General features: G+C 36.2%; 1 protein-coding gene across 1 annotated transcript in view; it reads right to left on the reverse strand.

Annotated features, from left to right (window-relative positions):
- LRP1B (LDL receptor related protein 1B) overlaps window positions 1-27,538 on the reverse strand; it is a 2,178,569-nt gene that overhangs the window by 986,394 nt on the left and 1,164,637 nt on the right. The window lies entirely within an intron of this gene.

Genomic DNA, 27,538 nt, shown 5'->3' on the forward strand with positions numbered 1-27,538 from the left:
TGCAAACAAACAAGGAGACTCAAGATGAGCAGGGCTCTCAAAGGGAGATGAAGGTGCTTAACTCTGCCAGGGGGATTCCAGGAAAACTTAAGAATGTGAGGCTTGAATGATGACATAAAGAGAGACTAGGTGTCTGCCAGGAAGATCAGGATGAGCTAGAAGTTGTGCAAAGTCCAGAGGACTTGAGCCCATGGAACTTCACATACCAGTCCCGTTCACAGAGCTACCATCATGGATAAGACACTGAAAATGCTCTCACATATGCCTTATTTTTAACCCTTGCAACATGTATTTGATGACAGATATTATTCTTTGGAAACCGAAATTCAAAGAGATAAAATAATTTGACCAAAAGTACATAATGTGGATAAGAGGTAGACTTACACCTTAGTTTTCTAAGTCCTGCTATCTTTTTAGTCCAACAAATTGCTTTCTGTGGAGCAAGGAGGGAAGAAGGCATTTTCTTTCCACATGCTTATTCTATTGAGCAGGGAATTTGGCTTTGGGTGGGGCCTTAGAGTTTTTCCATGTGCAAACAGAAATCCTTATACAATCCTGTGGAAATTGCTGAAGTGCTCTCATTTCCACAAAGAAGAAGCTTTTAATCATCCTAAATAATAAAGGGGAAAATAAAAATTTAAGAAAAAGATATTGTTCACAAGCCAATTTTTAAAAAATGTTCTTGAAATGAGGGCTCCAGACCAGGAGATTTCTAGAGAAGTACACTTGAAACTTAGCTGCTACAAACCTTTCTTCCATCAGTGCTCATAGGCAGCTTTGTATTACGTGGAATGAAAGTGACTTACATTTCTTTCAGGAGGTCGTAAGCCATAGGAAGACTACGGGCATTTTGCCTTTGTCAGTTGGCAGCATTACTGAGTGCCTACTCTTTGGAGACTCTATGACAGGTACTGCTAGAAAGGGTAAGGTGAACAGAAATATGGTCTCAGTACTTGTTTGAGGCACTGTCAGAGAAAGCAACTCTCTGGTGTTGCAAGTAAAAATAAATAAATAAATAAACGTATTGGTCCTATAAAATCAATGTCAAAATGACTGGGGATGTCATGCTTTGCCTTGACATCTTATGTTAGAAGACAATACCCAAGGGCCATAGCCAGTTGAATGCAGAGTCCTCTGAGACAAGATAAAAGGATTTGTCTAGACCTTAAAAAAGAAAACAAACAAACAAAAGTCACACGTTATATCTTTATCAGTCTTATAAAGCTTTTCTGTGATTTTACAGACAGTTTCAGAGAAAATAGAGTCACATGAAACTTCACAATATTTTAAGTGACTACCTGGCAATATTCTCTCAACATGTGGATATGCTTAGGAACAGATGCAGTCTTGTAGAGTCTAAAATCCATTATAGTCCAAATTGAAGGCTAATAGCAGCAACAATATTCACAGCAATCCTTCGAGCACAGTGGGCTGCTATTTCTGGAGGCTCAATGTATAGGATTGTTTTCTGTGATTTGAATCCCTCTGAATATCTTTCTCACTGTGTTAGCCTTCTTCATTTCACTACCAAATTCCACTCCTTTCCTACCTGGCTAAAACTCATGTAATCCCAATACTTAGTTAATATATTCTTTTGTAATCTAGTTCACTGAGAATAATTAAATACTGAAAACCTAATATGACATTTTGCATAATGTTTGAAAAAAAGTACAACAAAGTGTTTCATGTAAGTGATTCAAAATCTGGAAGGTGTAAGTATGTGATTATATTTGATAGGAACTATATAGGTTTTCTTGTCCTCCCAATATTATAATAGTAGTATAATACTCTGAGCTGTGCACAGTGTTAGCATCTTTTCAATGCATTTTGGTAGGTGTATCTTATTTTGGGTTTCCCAGATACAAACCCTAGGGCAAGGATTAGGGCAAGAGGAAGGAATGAAAGGAAAACACCAGTAGGAGAATGGAGAGGTGAACAAGCAAAGGAAGGTAGCCCCTGAGGAGTGTGCTGTGAAGCCAGCTCCCATGGTAGGTGACTAGGGTTGACTCCTATTGAAGAAACTTCAGAAACTGGGATAAAAAACACACCTCAGAGCTATCTCAGTTAAATGGAAAGGGAGCTGGAATATTTATATAGTACCTCCCATCTGTTATGGTTGAGGCTAGAGCTTTAAGGCTTAATTCCCTGCCATGTCTGACCTACCACCAGGCAGCAAGGGAGTTGGAGCTCTGAGTGGAAACACCTGGCAAAAAAGTACAAGTGCTGATGGTTCAAAGTTGGGCCACTGCTCTTTGAAGTGACAATGGCAAAGGGACATGTAGGGACCTACAGTGTCTGTAATAATATGACAGTGGAAAGAGGTGAGATTCTTATAATCAGGATATCTTATGAAATAATTCAAGACAAGGATACAAATTAAGTGCCAAGTCAAATCAACTGCTGGTGCCTTTTCTAATGCTAGAGATCTATGTTAAGGGTCCTTATACTAGGTCAACAGAAAATAACTCAATTAGAAATTTTGGCCAACAGCCCTACAATGGTTAGTAGTGATTCATTTGCTCTATATGTATCATTCTTTTTTTTTTTTTTTTTTAATGTATCATTCTCTGTTTAGAAAAATCTCCCAATCCTTTGTGGTTAGCTTATCAAGAAGAATAATCCATCAGCTTAGTGTTGATAGAAAAATAGTGAAAACAAAAATAAGATTGCTTCATCTAACTAGAAGAGTTATAAATATTGGTTAAAAGAAAAACAAGTGTACAAATTCAGAAATGCTTACTCTTTTTCTTGTGCTGAGAAACTCAGTCCATAAATAAATTAAAAGTTTTGTGAACGTATAAATTTGAATTAATTATAAAAGTTATAGGCAGTGAATTTTTCTTGCTGTAAGTTGCTTTCTTTACTGTTACCAACTAAATAAAATTGTGACAAATGCTAGATTTTTTTTTAATATTCACTATACACATGTAAAAAGTCTTTATTCAATGGTTTCAATATTCTACATTTCTTTTTTATAGATTTTATAGATTTGATAAATCATGGCAGAAATAAGTTTAAGTCTAGCTCTGTTTTATGCCAGATTAGAATTCTTCAAAGGCATCTCAAACTGCACCAAGAGAGACATTTTAATTTTCTCTAATGAAATTCATATTTTAACAAAGAATTAAATAAAATGTTATGAAGCTGTCGATAGTCACTTTTTAAACATTGGATAAATTTGACTGTGTACCTTGATTTGGGAGAACTTAGAATTATTCAGTCCATCATGATATATATTGGATGTGTGAATGGCTTGTGTTGATAAATAAGGAGATTTGACTGCAAATTCTGATTATAAAGAAATAAAGATTGAAAGTAAGAATAAATGATAAAAGAACCGTACATATAATTCCTTCAATTGTATTTCTGATCTCAGATAATGTTAATTGTTGGGGGGCAAACTAAAATAACCCAATTATATTTGGACGATAGTAGATAAGCTAGAATTGTTAGATCAGTCAGATTTAGTCAATAATCAATTATAAATCAAGAATCTCAATATGTTCGTGTCTCCAACACAGTTTAAGTGGAGTAGTAGAATATGAAATAATATCTGATAAATACAGAGAAGGAGAGTTATCAGAGCCAGATAATGTGGAGATTAATAGGCTATTTGAAGAAATTTAGCTTTCATTCTGGATGAAATGGAAAGCCATTGGAAGGTTTTGAACAGAGAAATAAAACTTAAACACAAATAATATACTTCTGTAAAAAAAAGTGATCACTCTGACTCTTATGATGAGAATAGCAGGACAAGGGTGTAGTTTAGGAGATAAATTTAGAGGTTATTATAATCAAAAAGCAGGTAAAAAGAGAATGATGTCTTCAATGAGAGTTGCAGGTGATGGTGGTAAGTAGTTGGATTCTTACTATTTTGAAGTTGTATCTGGCATGATTTGCTGACTTATTGGATGTAGATGTGAGAGAGAGGAATCAAGGATTTTGACTCAATATTGTGAGAAACTACAATATCTGAGCAGTTCAAATTTACTAAGTTTTTATGGCTAAAAGACATCCAAGAGGATGTGTCCAGATAGTTGTATATTCAAGTCTGAAGTTGAAGGGAGAGGTCAGGTAGAAGATACAATTTGGGAGGAATTTGTGTATAAATGCTATTTAAGGCCACAAGACTAGATGGGTTCATCTAAGAAATGAATGTAAACACAGAAAAGTGAATGAAGGATGAGCCTGGGGTGCTCCTAGGTTTGCAGTTCAATGATACAAGGAAGGAACATACAGGAGGCTGTGAAGGTGAAGCTTGTGAGGTAGAAGCAGAACCAGGAGTGAGTGGGATCCCTGATGTGAAGTGCAAAAACCTTTTTAAGGACAGACTGATCAACTGTGACAAATGATGATGTGAGTTCAAGTAAGATATGAAACAAAAATTGATGATTGAATTTAGCATATTTGACTGATTTGACCTTAGTAAGAGTGGTGTTGGTGAAGAAGCAAGGGAGAAAGAATAACTAAAGTGGCTTAAGATAGAACTAGATGAGAGGAATTGATTCAGAGGAGAGAAGACTTTTGTAATGAGTTTTTCTGTGAAGCAAAGAAAACAGTAATTGACATCAAGATATATATATATATATAGCTAACATATGAGGTGGGATTATTGCATGCTAAAAACCTATGGAAATTATATATAAAAGAGAAAATATGATGGGATAAAAAGAGGGAAACTTGTTTTTAAATAGGCAAGAGTAGAAGGAAAGTAGTGCAGAATGAAAGAAACTGGCTTGAGATAGAAGTACAGACAGTGTACCAGGTATGTATCAAGTATGTTCCAGTGTACAGGAAAGAAAAGCAGAATATTCTAGGTCCTATAGATGTGATCAATGGGAGAGAGTTTCATATGAAGGATCCTTTGTAATGTATTAATTTTCCCCACTGAAATAAGAGGGAATGATATTGAAGGAAAATAAAAAGAAAGTTAAAAAGAGAAAGGACAGTATGGAATAACATAGTTTAGAAGGAGTAACAGTTTGGAGGAAAATATAAAGTGGAATATATGGATTGTAATATTGTACACTCAGAGGACAGTGTTAAGAGTTTATAACTAGAATAATGAATATTATTGTTTGTGTTTTGTTTGTTATTTGTATGCCTGTGTGTTATTTGCTTCTTTTGTCTACAATTAGGACTTCCCTGATAGCTCAGTGGGTAAAGAATCTGCCTGCAATGTAGGAGACCCTGGTTCAATTCCTGGGTCAGGAAGATCCACTGGGGAAGGGATAGGGTACCCACTCCAGTATTCTTGGGCTTCCATTGTGGCCTAATGGTAAAGAATCCACCTGCAATGTGGGAGACCTGGGTTCGATCCCTGCATTGGGAAGATTCCCTGGGGAAGTGAAATGCTACCAACTCCAATATTCTGGCCTGGAGAATACCATGGACTGTATACTCCATAGGATCACAGAGTCGGAAACGACTGAGTGACTTAACTGGCAGAATGCAAACATAAAGCCATGGAGAATGTTATGTTTGGAACAGAAAATTTAATTTATTATCAATATTTGAAAAGTTTCGTTGTGATGTCTTTTTTAGATCAAATCACACAGTCAACAGGAATTAAATTCAGTAGTACCTCCAAATGTGGGAGAAATGAAAAGGGAGTATTCAAATGCATTCAGTTCATTCCAGTTCAGTCACTCAGTCATGTCCAACTCTTGGCGACCCCATGAATTGCAGCACGCTGGGCCTCCCTGTCCATCACCAACTCCCAGAGTTCACTCAAACTCACGTCCATCGAGTCGGTGATGCCATTCAGCCGTCTCATCCTCTGTCATCTCCTTCTCCTCCTGCCCGCAATCCCTCCCAGCATCAGAATCTTTTCCAATGAGTCAACTCTTCTCATGAGGTGGCCAAAATACTGGAGTTTCAGCTTTAGCATCAGTCCTTCCAATGAACACCCAGGACTGACCTCCTTTAGAATGGAATGGTTGGATCTCCTTTCAGTCCAAGGGACTCTCAAGAGTCTTCTCCAACACCACACTTCAAAAGCATCAATTCTTCGGTGCTCAGCTTTCTTCACAGTCCAACTCTCACATCCATACATGACCACTGGAAAAACCATATCCTTAACTAGGCAGACCTTTGTTGGCAAAGTAATGTCTCTGCTTTTCAATATGCTATCTAGGTTGGTCATAACTTTCCTTCCAAGGAGTAAGCGTCTTTTAATTTCATGGCTACAATCACCATCTGCAGTGATTTTGGAGGCCAGAAAAATAAAGTCTGACACTGTTTCCACTGTTTCCCCATCTATTTGCCATGAAGTGATGGGACCAGATGCCATGATCTTCATTTTCTGAATGTTGAGCTTTAAGCCAACTTTGTCACTCTCCACTTTCACTTTCATCAAGAGGCTTTTTAGTTCCTCTTCACTTTCTGCCATAAGGGTGGTGTCATCTGCATATCTGGGGTTATTGATATTTCTCCCAGCAATTTTGATTCCAGCTTGTGCTTCCTCCAGCCCAGAGTTTCTCATGATGTACTCTGCATATAAGTTAAATAAGCAGGGTGACAATATACAGCCTGATGTACTCCTTTTACTATTTGGAACCAGTCTGTTGTTTTATGTCCAGATCTAACTGTTGCTTCCTGACCTGCATATAGGTTTCTCAAGAGGCAGGTCAGGTGGTCTGATGTTCCCATCTCTTTCAGAATTTTCCACAGTTTATTGTGATCCACACAGTCAAAGGCTTTGGCATAGTCAATAAAGCAGAAATAGATATATTTCTGGAACTGTCTTGCTTTTTCAATGATCCAGCAGATGTTGACAATTTGATTTCTGGTTCCTCTGCCTTTTCTAAAACCAGCTTGAACATCTGGAAGTTCATGGTTCACGTATTGCTGAAGCCTGGCTTGGAGAATTTTGAGCATTACTTTACTAGCATGTGAGATGAGTGCAATTGTGCGGTAGTTTGAGCAATCTTTGGCTTTGTCTTTCTTTGGGATTGGAATGAAATCTGACCTTTTCCAGTCCTGTGGGCACTGCTGAGTTTTCCAAATTTGCTGGCATATTGAGTGCAGCACTTTCACAGCATCATCTTTCAGGATTTGAAATAGCTCAACTGGAATTCCATCACCTCCACTAGCTTTGTTTGTAGTGATGCTTTCTAAGGCCCACTTGACTTCACATTCCAGGATGTCTGGCTCTAGGTCAGTGATCACACCATTGTGATTACCTGGGTCATGAAGATCTTCTTTGTACAGTTCTGTGTACTCTTGCCACCTCTTCTTAATATCTTCTGCTTCTATTAGGTCCACACCATTTCTGTCCTTTATCGAGCCCATCTTTGCATGAAATATTCCCTTGGTACCTCTAATTTTCTTGAAGAGATCTGTAGTCTTTCCCATTCTGTTGTTTTCCTCATTTCTTTGCATTGATTACTGAGGAAGGCTTTCTTATCTCTCCTTGCTTTTCTTTGGAACTGTGCATTCCAATGCTTATATCTTTCCTTTTCTCCTTTGCTTTTCAGGCATTCTATCTATCAGATCTAATCCCTTAAATCTATTTCTCACTTCCACTGTATAATCATAAGGGATTTGATTTAGGTCATACCTGAATGGTCTAGTGGTTTTCCCTACTTTCTTCAATTTAAGTCTGAATTTGGCAATAAGGAGTTCATGATCTGAGCCAGTCAGCTCATGGTCTTGTTTTTGCTGACTGTATAGAGCTTCTCCATCTTCGGCTGCAAAGAATATAATCAATCTGATTTCAGTGTTGACCATCTGGTGATGTCCATGTGCAGAGTCATTTCTTGTGTTGTTGGAATTATAAAGATCTAAATTTACTAACACACATTCTGGTACCTGTATAGTAGATCAGTGGCCTTATATATACTAACTATGAGTATTTAAACAAATTCTAAATTGTCATTATGTTTACTATTGAAATTTAAAATATTAGATGGTATTAAATACAAAAAATACTGTATTTAACTATTTTTAACTTTAAGTTAATTTTAAAATAGAATGATCTTACGCAAGCCTTATAACTATGATATACCTAAAAATATGTTCACCACACAAGATATTTTAAATTACCTCATTTTTGTACTTAGAGGCATGTTAAAAACCAAGTGCATTCACATCTGGCTTCTAGATTTTTGAGATGAAAGTGAAAAGTGAATGTAGCTCAGTCTTGTCCAACTCTTTGTGACCCCATGGACTATAAAATCCATGGAATTCTCCAGGCCAGAATACAGGAGTGTGTAGCCTTTCCCTTCTCCAGCAGATCTTCCCAACACAGGGATCAAACTCAGGTCTCCCACACTGTAGGTGGAATCTTTACCAGCTGAGCTACAAGGGAAGCCCAAGAATGCTGGAGTGGGTATCCTATCCCTCCTCCAGCAGATCTTCCCAACCCAGGAAACTAACCAGGGTCTCCTGCACTGCAGGTGGATTCTTTACCAACTGAGCTATCAGGGATAAAGTAGGACATAAATAAAGCTAAGTGACATAATTAAGGCAGACCAGAGACTAGACCTTACTATGATTTGTTCATCTGTGTTTCTAACAACAAAACAACAAAAACCATTAAATCTTTCCAACTGACCTTTGGGGGCTAAACAGTATTCTCTTGGGGACTTGCTAGTTTATGCATCACATTTATTTCCCTTGTTCTACACTGTGCTGAGAAAGACATTCATTAATAAGGTCAATGTTTTTCAGTCCATACAGCTGTTGTCTAGGAACTTAGGCAAAAATTTTTCAATTGGAACGGATACAGACACACTCTAAAGACAGACGAAAACTCGGCTTCAACTGATCTAACAAAGTTATAGACAACTGCAAAACATCTATAGTGAAGATTCACCCACAACCACTATAAGGCAAAGAGACTGTCTTTTGAAGGAAAAGCTTTGAGCAGACTGTCAGGTATAATCTATTATGAGCCGAAATATGTTAGGATATCAGTTCTAAAAGTAAGAGTATATCATAAGAGCTCACTAGAGAATATTGGTTACCAAAATAGAGGCTTCTGCATGTGATACTATCTGAAACAAAGCTTACAATTAAGATATTGTCATATTTGAATAGATCAAACATATAATAGACCAAATTCTCGCAGAATTACCTTTCTTTTAAATGAGACATTGAAGACATCTCCTGTGATGTACTTTTACTAGGGGTTTCCATTTCTTCTTATTTTTATCTTGATCATACTTAGTTGTATTCTATTTCAATTCTTAACCTAAACCACACCATTTTCTTTACATCTTAAATGGACTATGGTACAGTTAAGAAGTGTGTTTTTCAGTATTTCAAGAAATGACAAGAGTATCTGTTCTCAAAATAAGTGCGATTTTCCTGTGCCATCCAGCTGCCGGTTGATCTTTATGTTAGCAGGTGTTATTGGCTGCACAGATGTTCCCTTCTTGGTTCCCATCCCATCTCACATTCTGTGTGCACTCCTTAAAAAAGTCCTGCAAATTCATCGGGACACTCTTTCCAGTCTGAGGAGCACCCTTTGGTCAAAGAGAGATAGACACAAAGCATTTCTACCCTTAACCCTCCCCAAACAACTCGGCCACAGTCTTCTCATTTCTTGATGATTTATTTTCAGGCATCAGTAAGGGGGAGAAATTTATTTGCTCAGTATTTTCTGTGTCATTTCAATTTTAGAGTTCAGTTTAGATTTGGACCTTGAAGAATGCACTCAATCAAATTAGGTTCAAATGATGGTTATTAAAACTTTTATGAGAACAAAGGCACTCAAACCACCAAACGGATTCTAGAGAGAATATCTGCACAAAACAGAGTGTGCTACATTTTTTTTTTAAATCCTCTTTTAGTGAAAGTAAGTTCTTAGGGACAATATTAACTGAAAAATCAAGTAATATACTAAATGGAGAACATTTAGACTTTGTTTTTGACAACATACCCTGAGGTTAATAAGTCTGTGTTGAATTGAAGTTCATTCTGAGTTAAGCGATCCTGGTATATATTTTGTCTTGTGAAATAAGACCTATAGAAATACATCTCTAGAGGCCTTCAGACACCATATAGTAAATGACAGATCACATGAAGTGAGAGATTAAAGTTGGCCCTTCACTGAGAACAGTCTAGCAAAAGGTTCCCTTAAGTATATGCTTAAATATATATAAATATATGCCCCCTAAATATATATATATATATATATATATATATATGTATATATATATATGTATATATATATATATAAAGTGGCAAGGCATTCCTTCCCAGTCAATTATTGATAATAGGTACTTTGATACATTATTAAAATCCTACACTTTCTAGGCATAGCAGCGGACACATAATGGGATCTCAATAAACATTTGTAAGATAATTAAAAGTTGTCAGTTTTTTTATATAATACATTTTTCTCAACCTTCTAATCTTATACAATTACAGAGTCAACCACTGGAATTTGTTCAGAGATAATCTTTCAACAGAAAATGAAGAATATGTCTATGCTATGCTAAGTCACTTCAGTCGTGTCCGACTCTGTGTGACCCCATAGACGGCAGCCCACCAGGCTCCCCCTTCCCTGGGATTCTCCAGGCAAGAACACTGGAGTGGGTTGCCATTTCCTTCTCCAATGCATGAAAGTGAAAAGAGAAAGTGAAGTCGCTCGGTCGTGTCCGACTCTTAACGACCCCATGGACTGCAGCCTACCAGGCTCCTATGTCCATAGGATTTTCCAGGCAAGAGTACTGGAGTGGGGTGCCATTGCCTTCTCTGGTGAATATGTCTATAGTAATTTATTTTTTCAGATATTTTGTTTTCATGAAATTTTTAAAACTCAATTCAGTAACTAAATAATAATTATCAAATACTAACATTTTGAAAGTTTCTCTAATAGTTGTCCTTTTCTCTGATTATCAAAATCTCTTAAGCAAATATCTGTCAACTGATGGTACTTCAATTGAGTGCTAAAGAATTGTTGCTTTCGAACCATGGTGTTGGAGAAGACTCTTTGGAGCCCCTTGGACTGCAAGGAGATCCAACCAGTCCATCTTAAAGGAAATCAATCCTGAATATTCATTGGAAGGACTGATGCTGAAGCTGAAGCTCCGATACTTTGGCCACCTGATGCAAAGGACTGATTCATTGGAAAAGACCCTGATGCTGAGGAAGATTGAAGACAGGGGAAGAAGGAGATGACAGAGGATGAGGTGATTGGATGGCATCACCGACTCGATAGTCGTGAGTTTGAGCAAGCTCCTGGAGTTGATGATGTACAGGGAACCTGGCATGCTTCAGTCCATGGGGTTGCAAAGAACTGGATATGACTAAGTAACTGAACTAAACTGATAGTACTTCAAAAGGGAGAAGGAAGAGGAAGAGAAAAAGGAGGAATAAAGAGAAAGAAAAATGAATTAAATTTAACTGAATTAATGAATTGGTAGTTGGCTTACACTTAATTTTTCCCCTGGAGAAGGCAATGGCTACCCACTCCAGTGTTCTTGCCTAGAGAATTCCATGGACAGAGGAGCCTGGTGGGTTACAGCCCAGGGGGTTGCAAAAGAGTCAGACATGACTGAGCAACTAACATTAACACAATTTTAGAAATGTTAGATAACAATGTCTCATTCATCTTACCCATATTTTACAAATTTAAATTTAAAATGATGGAAGTAATTGTCCTTTTTATAATAAAATTTCAAAATTATTCTTTTTATCCATGATAGGCTGAATTTCTAAATAATATCACCTTCCTGGGAAATATGGGGGGAAATGGACATATTTTAATGTTTTATCATTATAAATTGGTTCAAATAATATATTACTGTAGTTCTCAAACTTTTTTTTTCAATCTATAAAGTGAAAAAAAATAAATTATACTTGTGATTTTCAACTTAACAAATTAAATTAGCCTGGAACTATGGTTGTGAAATAATAAATTCTCAATGAATCATAGTTTCCTCAGCTGAATATTTTAAGTTGAAAATCTAGGAGGAATAACAATGATAATTCATTGCCTGGCCTTGAGCAGACAATGAAACTTCATTGAGCCTTCTTTGTTCTATCCTTGAAATGGCTGTCATAATAAAAATGTGCTTTGTATTTCATATAATTTTTGTGAAAAATCAAGAAAGATAAACATGAAAACCTCTTTAGAATTATAAGTCCATATTCAAATATACTAGGAGATTCAGTTCAGTCACTCAGTCATGCTCAACTCTGTGACTCCATGAACTGCAGCACACCAGGCCTCTCTGTCCATCACCAACTCCCAGAGTCCAGCCAAACCCATGTCCATTGAGTCAATGATACCATCCAACCATCTCATCCTCTGTTGTCCCCTTCTCCTCCTGCCCTCAATCTTTCCCAGCATTAGGGTCTTTTCAAATGAATCAGCTCCTCACATCAGGTGCTCAAAGTATTGGAGTTTCAGCTTCAAAATCAGTCCTTCCAATGATCACCCAGGATTGATCTCCTTTAGAATGGACTGGTTGGATCTCCTTGCAGTCCAAGGGACTCTCAAGAGTCTTCTCCAACACCACAGTTCAAAGCATCAATTCTTTGGCACTCAGCTTTCCTTATAGTCCAACTTTCACATCCATACACAACCACTGGAAAAACCAGTGTTTTTGATAGCCTTGACTAGACGGACCTTGGTTGACAAAGTAATGTCTCTGCTTTTTAATATGGTGTCTAGGTTGGTCATAACTTTCCTTCCAAGGAGTAAGAGTCTTTTAATTTCATGGCTGCAATCACCATCTGCAGTGATTTTAGAGCCCAGAAAAATAAAGTCAGCCACTGTTTCCACTGTTTCTTCATCTATTTGCCATGAAGTGATGGGACCAGATGTCATGATCTTAGTTTTCTGAATGTTGAGCTTTAAGCCAACTTTGTCACTCTCCTCTTTCACTTTCATCAAGAGGCTCTTTAATTCTTCTTCACTTTCTGCCATAATCTGAAATATCTCTCTACTTCTTAGATATCTCATTCATAGTATTTGCTATCTTAACTGTTTGCAAAAATATTTTGGTATGATCAGAAAATAAAATATCATACATGGATTCATTTACACAAGGAAATAATTATTTATTATTATTTGAATATCTCTATTCAATTATATCCTATACTCATTCTTGTGAACGCTATAATGCTTCTTTCAAATCAGTTACTGTGAATTTCTACTTGATTACTGTACAGTGTCATGTGGTACTGTTTTATTTTTATTCAGGTATTATAAGAAAGCATAGTAACAGATACATTAAATATATCCTAGAGTATTTTTAGAACTACTGTTTACCAATCACTTATCCTCAGACTTCTCTACTGATTCTATTCAGGCTATTACTCCAACTCTGTAATGAAATCCCATCCTAGCTGATATCCTCAGACCTCAGCACTCCATGATAATTAAGAAAAAAAAAATCTAACATGTTTAACTTGATATTCTCCTCATCTATGAATTCAGTAAGGCTACTAATTGATATTTTCAATAGCCCTTAAAATAGGTCTCATTAAGAACTTATTTAGCTGGTCAGTTCCTAAATGATCAAAGGCCATTTAAAAAATTAAGGATCATTTGATTTTGGGTAAAAATATAAATCCAAGGGACTCTGAAAATAGTAATCTCTCCAAATATACTGCAATTGCAAAATATTAAATTCTAAAACTCACTTTTAAAAAATTTAGTGCCAAAGGGCTTGCTTAAGTACAGCATTTAACACAGTGTCTCACCTGTAATCAGCACTCACTAAATATCTGTAATTTATTCTTTGACAGAAAAAGCCCTTAATATATTATTGTTTTCCTTCTAGGAGTAGCTCTTTAGAGTGTAAGTAAAGCACAAGTAGATCAAGCAGCTTATATCAGCACATTAATTTCTTTCTAGTGAAGTCTTCTTTAATCTTTTGTTAAAAAGTGATAAATCACATTTTAATTGCACTGGAGAAATCTGTTTAATGCAGATATAGCATGCAGGGAACAGGACTTCCTCTAATTGTTCAACTCCAAAGGCATATGGACACTAGACATCTGTTATCTTTTGGTTTTTATGGAGCAAATGGCATAGATTTCAAAGCTTTCTGCAGGAAGCCTGCCTATGAGCGCTTGTGCAAACACACATGCATTTGGGCATACATGTATGTACTCATGTGTGCACACACATACACACATACACATACATACTTACACAGCTCTTCTACTAAAGAAGAGATCACTTTAGTTGCTCATAGTAAGATTCCAACAACAAATAAAAACTGAGATCTTTACAACCAGGTAGAACATTGTAAACTATCCCACATGTGTAGCTGCCAAAGGGCAGATAGCTGAGTGTAAGCGATCTGGTACATTGGATAATTCCATCTAAAGTCTATATAAATGCAGAAATTCTAAAATTATAGATATACTAGTGATGTAGATGAAAGAAAACTGAGAAGTGGCAAAAGTGCTTCACATAATCAAAATACAAAAGACTAATGGTTGTATTTGTATACCAAAATAATAAGAGCCCCTCCTTTGTGAATATTGTAATCGCTAAATGCTGGGTGTAATGAGTAGGTGAACATTTCTATGTATTTAATTTCCATAAACAAATGAACTAGGGAGTGGGTACCAGAAGCCACTTTGCAAAGATGTTCAGGTCTTACAAGATCAATTAACTTTCCTGAAATCATATAACTGGAAATAACTATTACTAATAAAGAAGCACAACTTCAAACTCATACATATCTGGACTCCAAATTTTCAAGTTGGAACCTCTGGATTATTTGTTGTTGTTGTTTAGCTGCTAAGTCATTTAGTTGCTAACTCTTTTGCAACCCAATGGACTGTAGCCTGTCAGACTCCTGTGTCCATGAGATTACCCAGGCAAGAATACTAGAGTAGCTTGAATGGAATGAATTATGTGTGGTTGGTATATATCTGTTGGAAAAGCATTAAAAAAGCCAAACCAACTTAGGTCCCAAAGTCCAGAAAAACGGAAGGGAATATATGAGCAGAAAATATTAGTGAATCCAAGAATGCTTTAATATTGTTAGGTTTTCAATAATTTCTACCAAGTTGACATAAAAATTTGATTTTTGTATACCAAGGCCATTTACATAGTTAAAGCTACTCAGTTCAGCTTTTTTAAAGGATTACTTGAAAATCATGATATAATAAGAAAATCTTTTTCTTTGTACTGTTAAATCTACCCAGAGGTAGAGTTTTTAATTATCAGCACAAATTCTGAATGCCAACCACATTTTCAAACATTATTGCTAATCTTATGATATTATCATGCTTACCATAGATTATGATAACATCTTGTGATGAAGCCAATGAAAGGCAATGCTATATTTATCATTTTATTTCAATATGTATTAAAAACAAATTAAAAATACTTTTAACCTTGATTTTTAATGATCTATGCTAAAATAAATGTCAACAATGCTGGTATTTGAGAGGCTGCCTCATCCTTGTCACACAGAAAATCAACTCTAAATATCTTTTCAAAAGCTTATAAAACATTATGCACAATCTGGAAATTATATGACTTGAATATTTCAAACCAACTTGAGTTCTCTGAAAATTATCTAAGGAGTAATTTTGCAATCTAAAGCAATAAAAAAAGAGACCTCTTTTTCTTTATAATAAACATTTAAAGAAAGGTAATGAATGTAATTGTTTTGCTGTCAGTGAGAGGGAAATTATTTAAAGGAGTCATTTTATGAAATGCCATTTCTTGGCTGCTCACTCAGTGTGGTTCATCAGATTGGCTTGTCTCAGTTGTGGCAGTAACAGAATTCAATCTTGGGTTCACTCACAGATCAACTAATTAAATTGGGGTGTAAGTGTGCTCACAGAGGCAGGACCATCACACACGCATACACACTCTCTCTTGGAAAGTTCACCAGCTGATTGAAAAGGAGTAAAAATGTTCCTTATATGTGTACTTCTGCTCCAGTAGCTATGTCCTCTTTGCCAACAGATATTTTCAAGGCACTAAGTTTATTCAATTCTTGACAATACAGCTGTGAAAGAAAGAGAATTCAATTGGAAGCTTTCCTTTAGAGGAAACCCTTTTTTAAATAAAATCTTTACCAATAGAAATGGTGTAAATAAGTAAATAAGTAGATATGTCAGAAAACACTATTTTTAAACTGCACAAAACTTCTATAGTTTCTTTTTTCACTCATAGCAAAATATTTTAAAGGGGTATTTTGATAAGGAAATCATTTTGTACCAACTACATTTAGAATTAACTTGCTGCTGCTACTGCTACTGCTAAGTCACTTCAGTCGTGTCCGACTCTGTGCGACCCCATAGACAGCACCCCACCAGGCTCCTCCGTCCCTGGGATTCTCCAGGCAAGAACACTGGAGTGGGTTGCCATTTCCTTCTCCAATGCACGAAAGTGAAAAGTGAAAGTCAAGTCGCTCAGTCGTGTCTGACTCTTAGCGACCCCATGGACTGCAGCCGACCAGGCTCCTCCGTCCCTGGGATTTTCCAGGCAAGAGTACTGGAGTGGGTTGCCATTGCCTTCTCCAAGGATAGTGGAGTGGGTAGCTATTCCCTTCTCCAGGGGAATCTTCCTAACCCAGGGACTGAACCTGGGTCTCCTGCATTGCAGGCAGATTCTTTACTGTTTAAGCCACAAGGAAAGCCCTCTTTTCAGAAGAGTCATTTGAAATGAAATGAATGGTACAATAGAATTTATTATGTCTCCTTCTAGATGCTGGATTCAGTTTACAAATATCATTTTTTAAAATCTGTATTTATTTTTAACTTGTTTCTAAAACTTAAAAATTGAGCAACAGTTTGAAAACCTAGATTTATGTTTTATCTTTAAAATTTCTGGAAACTAAGAACCTGAATTATTTCCAAAACAACCATCAGCTAGACTAGAGCTGCTATTTATCTCACTTTGGACAAAAATGTCACTATCCAGTTTTGCCACATCCCTCCTTCTTTGGATTATTTTATAGCTGTTACTTCATTACTTCACTCATTAACAATATTTGCTTCCTCTTAGTAGAAACTGAGTTTATGACCTTTCTATTGGCACTAAAAGATATTAAGATATCACTTAACCGTAATTCAAAAAGACATGTATCCCAATGTTCATTAAAGCACTATTTACAATAGTCAGGACATGGAGAAAAGCTAAATACCCATCAATGGAAAAATGCATAAAAAAGATATGGTATATATACACAAGGGAATATTACTCAGCCATAGAAAAGAATGAAATTGGGTCATTTGTAGAAACACGGATGGAGCTAGAGACTGTCATACAGAGTGAAGCAAGTCAGAACAAGAAAAACAAATATTCATGCATATATGCGGAATCTGTAAAACTGGTCTAGATAATCTTATTTACAAAGCAGAAATAGAAACACAGATGCAGAAAAACCAATCTATGGATACCAAGGAAGAAGGACTGTGGGATGAACTGGGAGATTGGGATTGACACATATACACTGCTGAGACTATGCATAAACATTTGGTGGGGGCACTAAAGAGTTGGACATAACTTAGCAACTAAACAACAACTGTAGAGCACAAAGAACTCTACTTAGTGCTCTGTGGTGACCTAAAGGGGAAGGAAATTAAAAAAAAGAGGGGACATGTGTATATGCATAGCTGATTCACTTTGCTGTACAGTAGAAACTAACACAACACTATAAAGCAACTATATTCCAATAATTTTTTCAACAGACAACACTTTATTGAGTAAAGCTGTGAATTTGAATCTCTCTAAAACCTCCGCTTCCTTATCTATAAAGTGGAGTTATAGTGATCACACTATCTCACAAAAATATTATGAAGAATAAGAAATGAACAAAATGGCCTAACATGGTCCCTAGATTGATATAATATTCAATAAGTAAAGCATTAGTAGTATTAATGACCATAGCAGAATGTCTGTCATATTAGAATTGTTCACACAACTAGAATGAGGAAAAGCATTTAGTTTTTGCAGATAACTCACATCCCTGAGGCTGTTCATAACATGGGGGGGAAACTGACAAATCTCTTCAGATTATCTGCATTTCATATACCCAGATAACGTTTGATTGCAATCAATTTATATATGAGTTTTTGATTCTTTGAAGAAGAGAAGTATCACTTAAATATAATTTTTTTTGAATTTCTAAACTTTTTTCTAAAAATTCAACTATTTTTAATCTTTGTGCTATATTTACTTTTGTTTATGCTTCCCAGCTCTTGATTAATTTGTAAGATTTTTTTTAAGTCTCTGTAGCTCAAATAATACAGCACTTAGACTTAGTCCACACACCCTTAGTTGTGTTACTAAGACCAAAAAAAAAAAAAAAATCAGCTCTGTAGACACTGCTGAAAAAGCAAAGAGAGAAAAAATAAAATATTTTGTTATGGCTGCAATAGCAGTGAACAGACTTTCATTGAACATTTCTAAATAAGCATTTTAGAAAAGTCACTGGATCCTGATTCTCTGAAATAATTGTTTAGAAAAATAACTGTGTGAAGTTGCTCAGTTGTGTCCGACTCTTTGCAACCCCGTGGACTGTAGCCCACCAGTCTCCTCTGTCCACGGGATGCTCCAGGCAAGAATACTGAAGTGGGTTGCCATTTTCTTCTCCAGGGGATCTTCCCAACCCAGGGATCGAACCTGGGTCTCCAGCATTGCAGGCAGATGCTTTATCCTCTGAGCTACCAGGGAAGCCAGAAAAATAACTACCAAATAACAAATGGATATGACTTTTCTATCAAAATATACACATTTTAAATTTCATGAATTTTGTAAAACTTGCACTGAAATTCAAGTGATTTTCCAAATGCACTTTTGTTCACATGATAGCATGTGTTTCACTGACTCTAATTTATAACTATTCAGAAACATAACTATCATTGAAATCTCAGAGTGACCATACTCATCTACATAAAAGGAAGTTAGTGAACTTGAGCTTTAGGACTATTACTCTGCAGCAGTTAGCATAGAGGAATATTTGGAGAGAGGACACTTTGGAGGCAGAGAAACCAATGAGTGGTCCAGGGAGTTGCTGCTGCTCAGTAGCTCAGTCATATCTTGACTCTCTGCAGCCCCATGGACAGTAGGCCACCAGGCTCCTTTGTCCATGGAATTTCCCAGGCAAAAATTCTGGAGTGGGTTGCTATTTCCTTCTCCAGGGGATCTTCCTGACCCTTGGATTGAACAGGCAGAATCTTTACCATTAGCGCCACCTGGGAAGCCCTAGGGACCTTGAAGTAAAGTGAAGTCGCTCAGTAGCGTCTGATTCTTTGTGACCCCGTGGACTGTAGCCTCCCAGGCTTCTCCGTAAATGGGATTTTCCAGGCAAGAGTACTGGAGTGGGTTGCCAGGGGATCTTCCCAACCCAGGGATCGAACCCTGGTCTCCTGCATAGCAGGCAGACGCTTTACCCTCTGAGCCACAAGGGAAGCTGATAGGGACCTTGAGGGCAGCAAAAATAAAAACTTGGGAGATTATGGGAATCCAGAGGCTGTCAACACTGACCACTTCCCAGGAATTTTCTGTCCAAAATAGAGTTACTTGAGTACTAAGTTTGTTTCTAAGTTGGTATTTCAACACCTTTTAAAAAATAAAGCTCATCATTTGATACTTCATCTTGCTCCACTTAAAAACAAGGTACTTTAAAAACATAATCTCATATTTGTAAATCTGACAATATTTCAAGACCTTATTATTTTCTAATAAAATTTCCCGAAAATTAAAACATTCTGTCTTCAGGACTTCTTTTCATTTAGTAGGAGAAAAACTATAATGGGGAAAGTTCCAGTTTACTTTATAGCTTCCGAGGTGCCCACAAGAACCAATGAGCTAAGAAAAACACATTGGTCCTTAAGACTAAATATTTTTATTTATTTTTTATTATTAAATATAAATTTATTTATTTTAATTGGAGGTTAATTACTTTACAATATTGTATTGGTTTTGCCATACATCAACATCGAATCCGCCACAGGTATACACGTGTTCCCCATCCTGAACCCCCCTCCCTCCTCCGTCCCCGTACCATCCCTCTGGGTCGTCTCAGTGCACCAGCCCCAAGCATCCAGTATCATGCATCGAACCTGGACTGGCGATTCATTCCGTATATGATATTATACATGTTTCCATTCCATTCCCCTAAATCATCCTACCTTCGCCCTCTCCCACAGAGTCCAAAAGACTGTTCTATACATCTGTGTCTTTTGCTGTCTCGCATACAGGGTTGTCGTTACCATCTTTTAAATATTTTTTTCTTAACTATTTATCACAATGACAATATACACATTTTTAAAACTGAAATAAAAGGTAAAATAATTATTTTACTACAAAAGGAAGAATGTACATAAAAGTGACTATAGAAAAAGCAAGAGAGTTCCAGTAAAATATTTAATTCTGCTTTATTGACTATGCCAAAGCCTTTGACTCTGTGGACCACAACAAACTGTGGGAAAATCTTCAAGAGATGGGAATACCAGACCACCTGACCTGCCACCTGAGAAATCCATATGTAGGTCAAGAAGTGACAGTTAGAACTGGACATGGAATAACAGACTAGACCCAAATCAGGAAAGGAGTATGTCAAGGCTGTATATTGTCATCCTGCTTATTTAACTTGATTGCTGGGAGAAATATCAATAACCTCAGATATGCAGATGACACCACCCTTACGGCAGAAAAAGAGAAGAGGAACTAAAGAGCCTCTTGAAAGTGAAAGAGGACAGTAAAAAACCTGGCTTAAAACTCAACATTTGAAAAACTAAGATCATGGCATCTGGTCCCATCACTTCATGGCAAATAGATGGGGACAAAATGGAAACAATGTCAGACTTTATTTTTGGCTCCAAAATCACTGCAGATGGTGACTGCAGCCATGAAATTAAAAGATGCTTGTTCCTTGGAAGAAAAATTATGATCAAAAAAGACAGCATATTAAAAAGCAGAGACATTCCTTTGTCCACAAAGTTGGTCTAATCAAAGCTATGGTTTATCCAGTAGTCAAGTACGGATGTGAGAGTTGGCCTTAAAGAAAGCTGAGCACCAAAAAATTCATGCTTTCAAACTGTGGTGTTGGAGAAGACTCTTGAGAATCTCTTGGACTGCAAGGAAATCAAACCAGTCAATCCTAAAGGAAATCAGTTCTGAATATTCATTGGAAGGGCTGATGCTGAAGCTGAAGCTCCAATACTTTGGCCACAAGATGCAAAGAACTGATTCACTGGAAAAGACCCTGATGCTGGGAAAGATTGAAGGCAGGAGAACAGGATGACAGAGGATGAGATGGTTGGATGGCATCACCGACTCGATAGGCATGAGTTTAAGCAGCTCCTGGTTTGGTGATGGACAGGGAAGCCTGGCGTACTGCAGTCCATGGGGTTGCAAAGGGTTGGACATGACTGAGCAACTGAACTGAACTGACCTTTGATATTAAAAAAAAAAAAAAAAATATATATATATATATATATAATTCTTTTGTGAATTGTGATATCTGCAAGTTAAAAACCATTATTTTTCTTTCTTTGTTTTAATATTGTGCTATTTTCTATTGAGCCAGTAGATGGTTTCATTGATTTTACTATTTTTTTAACTGTGTTTAATCCTTTCCCTAGGATTTTTTTGGGAGAAATGTGTCATCTAATATTCTTCCTTAGAGTATTTATTTATTTATTACTTTTTATTGAAGTATAGTTGATTTACAATATTTGCTTCTTATAGTATTTATAATAAAAATTAAAATATAGGTGAAATAACAATGATTTCTGCTTATACCTTGAAAGACTTAGTAGATAATAATATATCATTGAAAACTTTTCATGTGGTGTTTCAAATTATGGAACGAAAAATAAAATCTGTAGTCGTAGTTCTAGGATGATTTTATGCTTTATATAATTTTAATCACATAAAATTTAACTATATCTTTGAAAGAATTTGTTTTAAACTAGAACTTTTAAAAAGTATGTTTAAGCTGCATTTGATCCTAGAGAGCATTAGAGTTACCAGGCTTTTTATATAAAGAGATTCATTTTATATAATATTATTGAAATTATTCATTGAAAGAAAATATTGGTGGAAATTGTATAACCTTTACTTATGCTTGTAATTGAGTGTGACTGTATCCTAACACAAACAAAATTCTGATCATTAGCATAGTAAAATCAAAGTATATTTTCTCTACAATGCGTATCTCAGTGAAGTTTGCTTTTTAGAATTGGTAAATCATACCTTTATATACACAGTTGGAAGAATAGTACAGTGCTACCAAGTACTCATTATACCAGCTTGAAGAGTGACAAATGCTCATTTTATTTAAACAAATATAATCAATTAAAATATCATTAGGGGGTACTGGATTTTCTGACTATCCCTCAGCAAAAGAACACTGACATTTAAGTAAACACTGAAAAAGGAATAGAAATTTACCTTCCTCCTATGGAATCCATGTCTAAATGTGTCTGCTTTAAGAACTTCTAATATCAGAACTATAGATATGGTGGGTGAGGAAAGGGGCTCAAATAACTATGAAAAAGTATTTAATAAGTTACAGATTGAGGTACACGGTACAATTTTAATAGATATTTGAATCATTCAGGTAAAAAGATGTTTCATTTATAAGAATAAACCTAGGTCAGTCTTCAGACATTTTGTGTGACTATAAATACAGCACTACCAAGTTTGAAGTTACTTATCTTCTGAAACAAGAATTCTACAACCTGACCAGATGTCCTTCATGTGTAAAAGTATAAGAACCAATGATTAGATACAAAAATATTTTAAAAGCATGATACCACACACAACTATTGAAAAATATATATATCCTTGATAAGCTATACCACTATAACAAGACATAAATCAAACAAGAGTTCTTGAAAAGTTGTTAAATAAAAATATTTACGAAGAGATTAAAGAGAGAAATAAATCTAAAAACAATATTAATACTACTGAGCAAGAACCCTGCAGGGTCCCTTTGCCTCCACTCCCCAGTATAAAACCAAGCAGTTAATGATCAGGACAACAGTCATGAACTCAGTGTCTGATGCATATTCCTGATTTTTTTTTTTTTTAATAGATAATGTAACTGCCACCAAAGGGGTGGTGAGGGGGGTAGTAATTGAATGATGACCAGACTATAGCCATGACATAAGCTGCTTTAACTTGAGTAGTAGTGGATCTGTGACTAGCACAATTCCAAGTATTGGCCTCAAAGAATCAGATTAACACTGCTACTCATTATAATCTATATCTTTGTGGACATCAAAATAATTGTAGCTTGTTCTACCATATATGTAAGTGGGCAACTAAAATTGTTAGTAAAGAGATGCTACACAGTCATATTGACATCTTCCACTCTGAGAATATAGCACACTTTTTTAGCATGAAACAGTTACAGAAGATGGACCTAATCCCACAGAAATGGAATAATGTTTGACAGTGGGGATTTGTAAGCACTCCTCTACCTCTTCTCTGTTTGATCATCCCAATCTTTAAACCATAATCATAAAGATGGCATCATTAGGCAACATTTAATCTAGCTCTTAATTTTTGCTTTGCTAAATATATTTACATAACAAATTACCTAATTTGATGATTCCTTTCCTTGATTAGAAGGAGTATGCATGAAGCATTAAGTAATTAAAGACTAACCCTCTACTCTTAGCTCCCCCTTAGTAAATTTGTAAGTGGACCATGTGGACACAGGCCAATCATGTAGGCAATGGAACATACAATCACAGACAGACCAAGCAAGCAAGACAACATCCGAAGGATTACTGGGAGAAGTCAGAAAGTCTACACACAATAGAAAGATGAAAAATAATCTGAGCTCTTGCTTTAATGATTAGCTGAGGTTGTTTCCCCTTTTTCCTTTCAAAAACTGTCACAGCTAAGCAAAATCTTTGGAGTTGGTCTCTGGACATAAGTCCACTGTTTCCCCTTATTGCCGGCTTTTCTGACTAAACCACCTTTCTTTACTAAATCTTGCCTCTCAATTTACGGGCTGTTGGACAGCAAGCAACTGAACCTGCATTCAGTTACAAGTACAATATCTAAACAACAAATTCTTCATTTTATATTTTGATTTTAATAATAAGAAATTTAAAATTTAGTTATTTGAGAATGTAAACTATCAGATGAAAACATAGAAAATATACTTTTGTAAATACCAAAAAACTAAATAAAGCAGGGCTCCTATAAAAATAGATAAAACACAAAGAAAGGGTTAAAAATAGCAATAAAATAAAATAAAAGTATAAACGATGAAGTAAAGACATTTTTGAAAAGCTTCTGATGAAAAGAAAAATCTAACAGGTAATTTTTGTAATTTTACATGTGGTGAACTCAAAATAATAAAGACACATGAAGATTAAAAAAATTAGAAATCTGAACAAAGATTTACATAATAGAGAAAATAGGTATATTTGAGCTACTTTGGGCAGAGCAGACTTAACTGTCAAAACAAATTTAGAAGGGTAAAATAGGTTCTTTTTTGAAGGAAAATAAATCAGAAAGATAAACTTTTCTTTCTGTCCTGCATTTCTACATCCTTTTTCAGTCTTTCAAAGAACTCTCAAAGAATGTAGGAATAGTCAGATCATTATAGTGGGAATGCAAAGAGTAAGAAAAGATTGATCTTCAGTTATTTGACTTTCAGATGGGAATTAGTTAAAAATTCCTAGAGAAGACTCGAACATATTATCACAAGGAACTTGAAAGACAAGAGAGAAAGAAGATCCTACAACACTGCCTCTTAGAGAAGAGATAAGTCACTCACTTGGTTGGGGGGAAAGTAGAAAAAGGGACTACAGCGTTGCACAAAATGCCTGAGGGATAAGATATCAGAACTGGGTGCAATATAGGGCATCAGAAAGGGAGATTTCAAAGAGAGAAGACTTTGTAGAGAAAGCTAGCAGTAGTCAACTGTCTAGAGAAAGCTAACAGTAGTCAAAGCAAGGAGGTAATGCTTTCCTTGCCTTTAAAGGGAACATTTGGAGTCACATTGAAAACACAAATAAAGGTCAGCTATGGTGGTGCCTGAGGCCCTTCATCAATAATTGACTGCAAATTACTCAAGACTTAACCAAGCAGGATGATTAAAGTTACCCCGAGTGACATCTAAGTAGTCCACAGAAGCCCAAACTGAAAGAAAAGCTATGATAGTGATATGGAAGAGGAAGCTGTAAAGAGGAATTGCAGAGTGAGGGAAACTACCTACATAAAATTACAATATATTTGAAACTTTCTGAACAGCACATTTATGTCAAACAGCAATGGTATAGAAATATTAGACAGACAAGGTGAAATTACAAAAATCTCTCTTTAAAAGAAAGCATACACCAAATAAACACGGGCATAGTGACAAAAGGATTTAGTGTGGATTCGTGCCAAACTTTTTGGCACTAGGGACCAGTTTCATGGAAGATAATTATTCCATGGACATGGAGCATGTGTGTGGGGGTGGGGGTGGGGGTGGAGCGGTTGGCAAGGGGTGATTTGGGGATGACTCAAGGACACTATATTTATTTTGCAGTTTATATCTATTATTATTACATCAGCTCTGCCTCAGAGCATCAAACATTAGACCCCACAGGTTAGTGACCGTTGGTTTTATCAGATAAAACCATGATAAAAATGTAATTTTTAATAAAAAATATCATTGAGATATTCACAAAATAATATTTATTAAGCCATACATAATATGCAACAAATTCTCACAAAACTAATGTTAGGAAGGAAAAACTTTTCCTTCAGCCATTTAGGTTTTGTTCCCCTGGAGGCCTTTAAAAGTGACAAATGATAGACTAACTGGAGAAAATAAAAGTTTGTTAATGTTCATATGGGAGTTCACAAAAGAAACAGTTCATTAAATGGCTAAAATCAGGGGCTGATATACCTAACTTAATAAAGAAAAGGAGAAGAGGAGAAAAGGCTCTTATTAATAGGAATAGAGTAGGATAACCAAATAGCATTCAGAAATCCCACTAAGGGATTATAGATAGAGAGGGAACTTAAGAGGCTTTGGGAGACCACAGTAAGGTAATGATCACTTAAGGAAGCAATGGGAAAGTTCTGAAACAATGTGCACTTGCTTGACTCATGAAGCAGAGCAAATCTTTTAGCATCAAAGCTACACTGCCTTGCCTAACAACAAAACCAAGCTCACTTGCTTAGAGACAAAACTATGAAATGGAAGCAGAAGTCATGCTTCAAGATAACAAACAATAGTAGAAAAATAGGGCTTACATTCTGCAGAGTGATGTCAGCAAACGAATACCCCTTAGGACGTGCTCTGTGCATTCACAAAAGAGAAGAATTTAGGAAAATGTGACACTTCAAAGTGAAAGACCCTCATCATACTGAGACTTGAAATAATTTTTCTATGGCATCATTACAGTCCTGGATGAACCATAAAGGATCGGGGACCTCCCCTGTCTGATAGGTAGAAGGTAGAAGGAGTTAATGATGGAAGACTTGAAGAACAAGGAAGAGGGTGATCATCTCCCTCTCCTCTCTTTTCTTTGGATTATAAAAATGTAACACAGTAAGTATTCCAGGGCAGCTCAGTGCTCACTTCCCTGCCCACCTGTAAGTCTTATTCTAAGAAATTACTTCTTATATATCACTTTGCTGCTACTGATAAGTCGCTCAGTCGTGTCCGACTCTGTTTGACCCCAGAGACGGCAGCCCACCAGGCTCCGCTGTCCCTGGGATTCTCCAGGCAAGAACACTGGAGTGGGTTGCCATTTCTTTCTCCAATGCATGAAAGTGAAAAGTGAAAGGGAAGTTGCTCAGTCATGTCCGACTCTTAGCGACCCCATAGACTGCAGCCCACCAGACTTCTCCATCCATGGGATTTTCCAGGCAAGAGTACTGGAGTGGGGTGCCATTGCCTTCTCCAATATATCACTTTACCTCTCACTAAATTCTTTCTGCACAAGACACAAAGAATTGGAGCTCTTTGGAGTCCCCACAAAATGCCACCTATCAGTTCCATATGGGTTTCCTTAAGTGAGCAAAACAGGTTTCTTGGAGAACAAATATGAGAAAGGAAAATTTTAGACACCTGTTTATGCATGTGGTCCTTCCAAGAGGGAATCATGATAGCTTCATTCTTTGTCTCCCTGGGAGTGAAGTCACCCCATACAGAGGATTTATGGCAGCCTCAATTCCCAGAAGTTTCTGTAGCTAGTCAGATAAGGGAAGTTCTGAGAATACTTTCTTTCTGCATCTGTTGAATCTTGAATGTTTACAATTTAATTTTCATACCAAATCTGGGGTTCCAAGTGGGCCAACACATTAAATATATAGCCCCACTCAGAGATTTTTCACATAAAATAAGTAGTCTATTGACGCAAAGATAGGCATCTTTACTTAACAGAACAGAACAGTCAAGGAGAAAGGTCAATCATCCACTGAAATAAGTTGAATCCTCTCTAATGACCACTGGATAACAGATACCATAGCCAAAAAACATTTATATTCAAAAGACTGCATTTTCTGACTATATGCAATAAAACTAAAATCATATAATACATTAAACATATAAGAAAATAAAATATATCACAAAAAAATGAAAAGGCAAATTAACTGAAATAAAAGCACATGACAAAGATGACAGATAGACATATT

Source organism: Bos grunniens, chromosome 2, assembly GCF_055505025.1.
Source record: "Bos grunniens cultivar Pamir isolate PY7600 chromosome 2, Bosgru_T2T1.0, whole genome shotgun sequence".
Classification (NCBI taxonomy): Eukaryota; Metazoa; Chordata; class Mammalia; order Artiodactyla; family Bovidae; genus Bos; species Bos grunniens.